The 8,246-nt window shown below is 40.2% G+C and overlaps 1 pseudogene; it reads left to right on the forward strand.

The window, feature by feature from the left end:
- Positions 1–5,830: 5,830 nt before the first annotated feature.
- LOC107182614 lies at positions 5,831–6,353 on the forward strand (annotated as a pseudogene).
- The last annotated feature ends 1,893 nt before the right edge of the window (positions 6,354–8,246 follow it).

Consider the following 8,246-nt stretch of genomic DNA (forward strand, 5'->3'; position numbering starts at 1 on the left):
GACGCTCAATGCAGGAGCTGCCCTCTGGTGGTCAGTGAGCTCCCACATGGAGGAGCTCTGCTCAGCCACAAGCCAGGCTAATGGATGCCAGTACAGCAGTGGCGGTGGGAGCCTCTCCTGCCTCCTCAGCAGCGCTAAGGATGTCCGACTGCACCTTAGGTCTGTTCCCCCTGGCAAGTGGACATCCCCCGAGGGCTGCTGGGCTGCCAGAGGGATGTCTGATTGCCATCTTAGGCCCAATCCCCCGGGGAGCAGGCTTAAGCCAACAAGTGGTCACCCCTGAGGGGTCCCAACTGTGAAGGGACACAGGCCAGGCTGAGGGAACCCCTACCCCTGAGTGCACAAATTATTCTGCACCAGGCCTCTAGTATTGATAATAAAAATATATGACCACTTTTTCAAGCAGTTAAGATTCTGCTGAAGAATAATAGTCATATTCCTGAATTTTTAAACTCATTGTCCCATGACATTATTCTTAGAGAAACTTTATGAATTGGACATTAATGTGAGCATTATTTGAGTTATCTATGCTGCAGTTCTTATGTTACCCCCAAATAACTGAGTAGGTTAAAACAACTAGCAACCTACCTGTAATTTAGTAAAAGTCAGGTCCAGGATTAAAACAATTCATGGGGACCCTTAACCCCTCCCTACGTGGGAGTCCATTTGGTGGGACTCTCCCTCTCCCTACATGGGAGTATGTACTTGTTCTTCAATAAATCTCCATGTTTGCTATAAAAAACAAACAAACAATTCATGTCATATCTCCTTACTTGCCTCACCTCCCTAATGTTTTCTGCTCTTAAAGTGGCAGCTCCATTTTGAAGGATTCCTTGTAATGTAACCATTGAAATATGGCCTATATGAGAGAGAAGTGAGTTCACAATGCTTGGGCAAGAATATTTGAGAAGAAACCAGTGAGGAAACATTTACATATGTTGGCCAGAACTATTTTCACATGTATTCTTTTCATTTTCTTCAACACCTGAAGCATGAAAAATATGGTGGCTACAGGACCTGAAGTCAATGTGTTTTCAACAACTCTATAAATTATCTTTCAGACAACCCATCACATTAAATAATGGAATTGCTAAGTAAATAAGGAGCCAGATGACTCAAAATGTGTTATACTTGAGGGAACATCATGTCATATCATGGAAATATAGAAAATCAACTTTATGGAAGGTTGGGATTTCTCCTTTTTAAGTTATTACCTTATGCTTCGACTGCCAAGTCTCAAAGAGGCAAGAAACAAATGATGTCAGTTTGAACTGAGGAATGGTTTTCCTTTGAATTTTATGACCCCTTCATCAGCTGCACAGCAGGAAGTGACATAATTTGTATTCATGGAGACAGACAGGATATCACGTATACCGGATGCCATGTTGTAGGCAGGGGAAAAAATAACCATGGCCTCATTATAACTCATAAAAGTTACTAGGTGATTTGATCCCTTTTAGAGGTAAGTAGAATATAGAGCTTTAATTCTATAAAAAGCAAAGTGTATTAGGTACCATAGTTAACTAATGTCATTATATAATACTAAAGTATTTTGACAGGATTGAGATGGGAACAAAATGAAAATTGTATTATTGAATGATAAATAAACTAATTAGCTGGAGAACTTCAGAAAGGGTCTAGGTGATTTATACTGAAGACCAAAAATAACCAAAGAGAGATTTATAAATAAAAGATTTTTGCCTAAATAACATTTTTACTTTTATTATATATTACTATATATATTCTTCTATTTTTATATAAAGTTACATACAGTAGAGAAGATGCTCTCAGACTCCATTTGTTTGTTTTCTGCTGTAATATGAGAAACAGGGCTGACTTGTGCACCAAACAAAATAAAGTTATTTTCCTCTAACACACATTCCAGTAGGCATCTGGAAAACATTTGAGGGTCACGCTCCATGATCCTCAGATGAAAGAATTGATATGAATGAGAAATGATGGTATTCCTCCAAGGAATGAAAAGATTTGAAAATTAGTTTTTATCTTTTTTTCCTAGATGCATTTTCCAGTCTTTATTGAAGGCCAAGTCAATGGTCTCAGGACTCAACAGAGCATACACATGTGAGCTGGGCTTGGACTTCTGCAATCAATCAAATAGTCACACTTAACCAGATACTTCAAAAGAGTGTTCTTGATGCTCCCCTTACTCATGACATTTTACTCGCAGTGTTTTGGTACCAGCTTTCCAGGATGCAGTTTTGGTACTTCCATTACCAACTGGAATTGCAAGACCAGATGTCAATGACCTAACAGCCCAACCTACTATGGCAAGACCTATCACTCAAGTGTTCCATTGCATATGGAGCAAAAGGACAGTGGGGTGTGTGCGAATGTACATGCCTTCCAATCATGGGACTATTTTTGTACACTCACTAAGAGAAGGTTCTCAATTCCCAGTTGTTCATGGATAAAGTTAAATTAATTTGGATGGCAAAAATTGCCCCTTTATTTTTTTCCTAACTTCTGTTTGAAATTCAATTTTATTTTCACCTTACAATATTGTTCTGGAAATTTCAGAAAATAAAGTGTTGTCTTCTATCCCATTTTATTTCCAGTCTCTTTTATATAATTTCTTTTATCTTCATTTTTAACTATATAATTTTAGCCAAACTGAAGGAATCCAGCCAATTATGCATTCAATTCTCTTTTGCATTTTCTAAAATAATTGAAATCCCAAAGATTCCATTTAAAAGGGCTTTCAGCCTGAAGGCTCCTTTTTATTAACTCAAACTAGACCATTATACTATGGAATGTTTTTTGACTAAAATATATCCAAATATTGATCAATGCCTAGTTATAGATTTGAATGCACTGGAATGTATTGTTGATGATTGTGTCACCAATGTGATGACACATGACTAAGTCGTTTGGTGGAAAAGGAGTACTGAGCACAGAATCACATGATAATTGACTAACTACATTGTACAAGAACCTGTAGAGAAAACCCTGGCCATGCATTATAGAGGAGCATATTTTAAAAGTTATTGCACAAAATATACTGAATCTACTATATATTGTTCCGAGAAGAGGCGGGTAGGATTCATCAGGCTCCCAAAGGAGCCCATAGAATAAAAAGATTAAGAATTCCTATTCTAGCCCTTGCTGGTTTGGCTCACTGGATACTGCGTCGGCCTGGGGACTGAAGGGTCCCAGGTTCGATTCCAGTCGAGGGCATGCAACCTTGGTTGCAGGCACATCCCCAGTAGGGGGTATGCAGGAGACAGCTGATTGATGCTTCTCTCCCATCGATGTTTCTAACTCTCTATCCCTCTCCCTTCCTCTCTGTAAAAATTTATAAATTTCTGTTCTAAATTACAGTGCTTTGTCCTATGCTTTTCTTTGGGGAGATAATGGAGGAGGGGCCGGTGAGGGCAAGGATAAATGTGGAGCAAAGCCAGCATCACAGGCATGTGAACAGTGCTGTAGCACATGACCCCATGCTCAAAAGAGGGCCTTGTGCTTGGAATTCACGTTCTGCAGTGACCATCTAGAAATTCTTAATAATTTTATCTCTGAATTTTGCTTTTGTAAATGAAGCCCATTGGGAGAAAGGAACATGCACCAACTCTTGAAATCCTAGCTCATTCTGGGTTCATTTTTAAAATCTATTTTCTTTCCTTTATTTATTTATTTATCTTTTTATTTTAAAATGTATTGGGGTGACATTGATTAATAATACTATATATTTCAAATGTACAATTTTATACAATTCTATACAATTCTAACAGCTTCTGTGTATTATACTGTGTGCTCACTACCCAAAGTCCAGTACCCTTTTGTCACCATATATTTGACCTCCTTTATCTTATTCATCTTCCCTCTACCCCTTACTCCTCTGATAACCACCACACAGCTGCCTGTGTCTATGAGTTTGTTTGTTCATTTGTTGCTTTCTGTTTTACATTCCACATATGAGTGAAATCATATGGTTCTTCTCATTTTTTGTCTGATTTGTTTCACTTAGCAGGATACTCTCAAGATTGATCTATATTGTCACAAATGACAGTATTTCATCTTTTCTATGGTGACAGTATTTCATCTTCTTTACCCCATCATCCATGGAAGAACACTTAGGTTTTCTCCATGTCTTGGCTACTTTGAATAATGAATGCTACAATAAACACAGAGGTACATATACCTTTACAAATAATTGCTTTCAATTTTGGGGGGTAGATACCCAGAAGTGGGCTAGCTAGGTCATATTTTAGCTCTATTATTAATTTTTTTAGGAACCTCCATACTGCTTTCCATAGTGACTGTACCAGTTTACATTCCCACCAACAGTGATTGAGGGTTCTATTTTGTCCACATCCTCTCCAACACTTGCCATTTCTTGTCTCATTGATAAGACACCTTTACAGGGTGGTTTTATTTTTTATTTAAATTTATCTTTATTGTTGAAAGTATTACAGATATCTCCTTTTATCCCCATTGACCGCTCCTAGCCCACACCCATCCCCCACACCAGGGCTTCACCACACTATTGTCTATATCCATGGGTTATGCATATAGGCATATAAATTCTTTGGTTAATTTTTTCCCACCCACTCACCCCTGCCTTCTCTCTGATATTCCAGTCTGTTCCATGCTTCTGTATCTCTGGATCTATTTTGTTCATCAGTTTATTTTGTTCCTTAGATTCCACATGTGAGTGAGATCGTGTGATACTTGTCTTTCTCTGACTAGCTTATTTCACTTAGCATAATACTCTCCAGTTCCCTCCATGCTATCTCAAAGTGTAAGAGATCCTTCTTTTTTACTGCTGCATAGTATTTTCCACTCCCTTTGCCTTCCTACCTCCATGAGACAGGTTCGTATCCATCCATTAGCCCAACCCTGTCCAGCTTTTCAAGCAATGGATATCACATTTTAAAATATTTTATTGTAGAATAATTTTATATTTGAAATATAAAACTGTGAAGATGGTACAGAGAGGTCTCATATGCCTGACATCTAGTTAATGAGTGGTGGAGTTGGCATTTAGGTGAGATAAATAATAGTGTATCATGTGTATGAAGTCCTAAGAGTCATCGTCATGTAAACTGATGAAACCATCATTTCTTCCTGGCCATGGCCTTGAAAGGATATGCTGTAGGGCATCTAGTTCTCACTGAAGTTTCTATAAGCCACCTTCCTTCTCCAGGCGATAGCACTCTCTTCCTTTACGCCTGCCTTTAGGGTTTGGTTTGATTTGGTTTTGTTTTCCATAGCCACCTTTACATGGCAACACAGAATTCCAAATATGCAGTGGCAAGGTTCCTAAAAAAGATGAAGGTTGAATTGCCTAATCTCACTTTTTTCAGAAGTGAATTTCTGAAGGGATACTGACATGCAGAAGTCATCAGTACCCCTTCAGAGAAGGAATGTGGCAGGTCACTTCAATGCTGGGGCAAAGAATGTTCCAGGCCTGAGCCCTTACAGAGAAAAGATCCAGCAGTTGCTGTCAACATCTAACCATCCCAATCATTTTTTTTCCAGCAGAAAATTCTCCTTTGCCAGCTCTCCTAAGTGCTGACACTATTATTTATTGTATTACATATAGCAATAGTGTTGGTCATCAGTCTCAAATGGTGCCTAATTGACATCTGCTCCAATTAAAAAAAAAATCAAATCAGGCCATGCCTTCAGCAGCTCCCAGGATCTGTCTCTCGCTTCAACAGTGTTTGGATGGAACAGATCCAGGGACACCCCTTCTTCCAGCCTCCAACCTCTTTTCCAGTCACCACCTTCAGAGCCACCTCAGCTATCCTCAGCCTCTGAGACCAGCCAACACTGTTTTTTGACCTTAGCTCCTTACTGCAGAACAACCATGAACTCTCAAATTTGTCAGAATTATTCACCAAGGTGAGGCTGCTGTCAACCACCTAGTCAACCCGCATCTGTGGGCTTCCCACACTTACCTCTCTCTGGGCTTCTATTTCTCCAGTGACGATGTGGCTCTGGAAGGCAAGGGCCGCTTCTTCCAGGAGTTGGCCGAGGAAAAGCATGAGGGTTCCAAGTGTCTCTTAAAGAGGTAAAACCATCACGGTGGCACGTTCTCTTCCAGGACATGCATATGTCTCCCCAAGATGAGTGGAGTGACACTCCGGATGCCATGGAAGCTACCATGTCATGGAGAAGAACCTGAACCAGGCTTCTTTGGATCTGCATGTCCTGGGTTCTGCCTGCGCAGACCTTCAGCCCAGTGATTTCCGGGAGAACCACTTCCTAGATGAGCAGGTGAAACTCATCAAGAAAATGGGCAACACCTGATTCACCTCTGCAGGCTGGCCCGCCCCCAGACTGGGCTGGGTGAGGATATCTTTGAAAGGTTCACCCTTATGCATGACTAGAAGCCGTTGGAGCCCAGAAACCTTTTAGATGCTCCTCTGAATTCCCCTTTTGTCCAGTGTCTGCCTGAGCATCTCCCTGAAACCAATAGGCAGCCTTTTAGCCACCCTGGAGCCCTTGCCCATGCATTGGACCAAATGGAAACAATAAAGCATTTTGCAGAAAAAAAAAATCAAATCCAGAGTCACCATAGTTGACAACCTCTCCTGAGCTCCTACCATTGATCAGAAGTAAGAAGCATGAACACATCTGTCCACAGAATCCTGCAACCCTGGTCTGTCCCCCTCAGACCTGCAGCCTCCCCCCATACAAGTGTCGCTGCCACATGAAGAGAATAGTGATTAACAATATGATTGAAGCTCAGCTTGGCACCCAATCTGCCTCCAGCATAGAATAGTCATTAATCATGTTCTAGCTCTAGATTTGTTGGAAGGGAAGTAAAAAGCAACTCTAAGCATATCAGCGGAAAGTATTTGGCTATGTTAACTAGCCATTTTTCACCTGTTTCTATGGTTAAATAAGGCTGCCCTCTCGCATCGTCAGAAAAATAGTCAAGAGAGCTCACAATGTGAATTTGAGCATTTCTTCTTGGGGGTTAGCTTTGAAGTTTTTCTAGCATTTCATTATTCTCCAGAGCTCTGAAATATCTCGTGTTTCTTGAAGCTGGACTGAATCTGGAATCAATTACTTTTTTTTGCTTTGGTGGAAAATCACTTAATAGCAGGTAGTATCCAAAATTAAAACCATGTTTGCTAAGTCTGAGACACTAGAGAAAAAGCGAAGGTGTATCATCAAGTGAAACTATTTCCATTAAGTACCCTTCTCAAGATCATCCAATTTTTCTTTTCCCTTTTAAATATTTCCAAAGCATTTCTTTATTTCTCTCCCATCCTACATACCTGTCTTTCTGGGGGGAGACATGGTTGAGGTCAGATGAATAATGTGATTTCTGGGAAAGAAAAGGAGACGTACAACATGGAACTCACACTTGGTAACCTTGGAGCAAGTAGGAGGAGGAGTTCCCAAAACGACTTCTTTGGGAGAATATGCTTGCTTTGCTTTTCTGTTTCCATAGGATACATGTGACCGGACCTAGAGGTCAGTGACATAAACTGAAATCACCTTAGGTTATACCTTATCCTTAGCTGGTGGGGGAATAGGACCAAACCACAAACATCATTTAGCAATAATAAAATTATTTATATTACTCTTCTTTTTTATTATTTTTTTTGCTTTGGTGGAAAAATCACTTAATATCAGATAGTATTAAAAATTAAATGTGGTTTCTGTCTTTTCAGCAGCTCAAAACACATATTCAGAATGTGAAAATAAGGTAATGCCATGAACTGTTTAATACAGAATCTGCTATATGAAAACATGTGGATTAAAGATTTGTCTCAAATTTTCTTCTTGAGAATGTCCCAAAAGTGGTAAAAAGAAAAAAAAATGAGAGAATGAGTATTAAGGTGAAATTTAAAACCCATCACTGATGAAACTAGATAAAATTGTCGGCTAAGTAAATATAAAGAGACGTGCTACCCGATTCACGGAGCTCAGGGCCTGAGAGGCATGGCTGGGCAGGGACCCTCATGACAGGAGAGCCAGAAGAGCTCTGTTCCTAAAAGCAAGTGGCAAATCCAGACTCTCTTCTTGGGCACAGCCCACAGAGTTACACAGATGGGCAGCAAGAGCTTCCCTGAACCCTTGTAGGCCCCCGTTTGAGAAGCAGTGAAAGTGGGTATGAACGAAGAATCACCTGGTAAATCAAATAAGCCCTAGGTCAGAGGTTCTCAACCTGTGGGTCGCGACCCCTTTGGCGGTCGAAGGACCCTTTCACAGAGGTCACCTAAGACCATCCTGCATATCAGATATTTGCATTACGATTCATAACAGTA

The sequence above is a fragment of the Myotis davidii genome, unplaced genomic scaffold, assembly GCF_000327345.1.
Source record: "Myotis davidii unplaced genomic scaffold, ASM32734v1 scaffold370, whole genome shotgun sequence".
NCBI lineage: Eukaryota > Metazoa > Chordata > Mammalia > Chiroptera > Vespertilionidae > Myotis > Myotis davidii.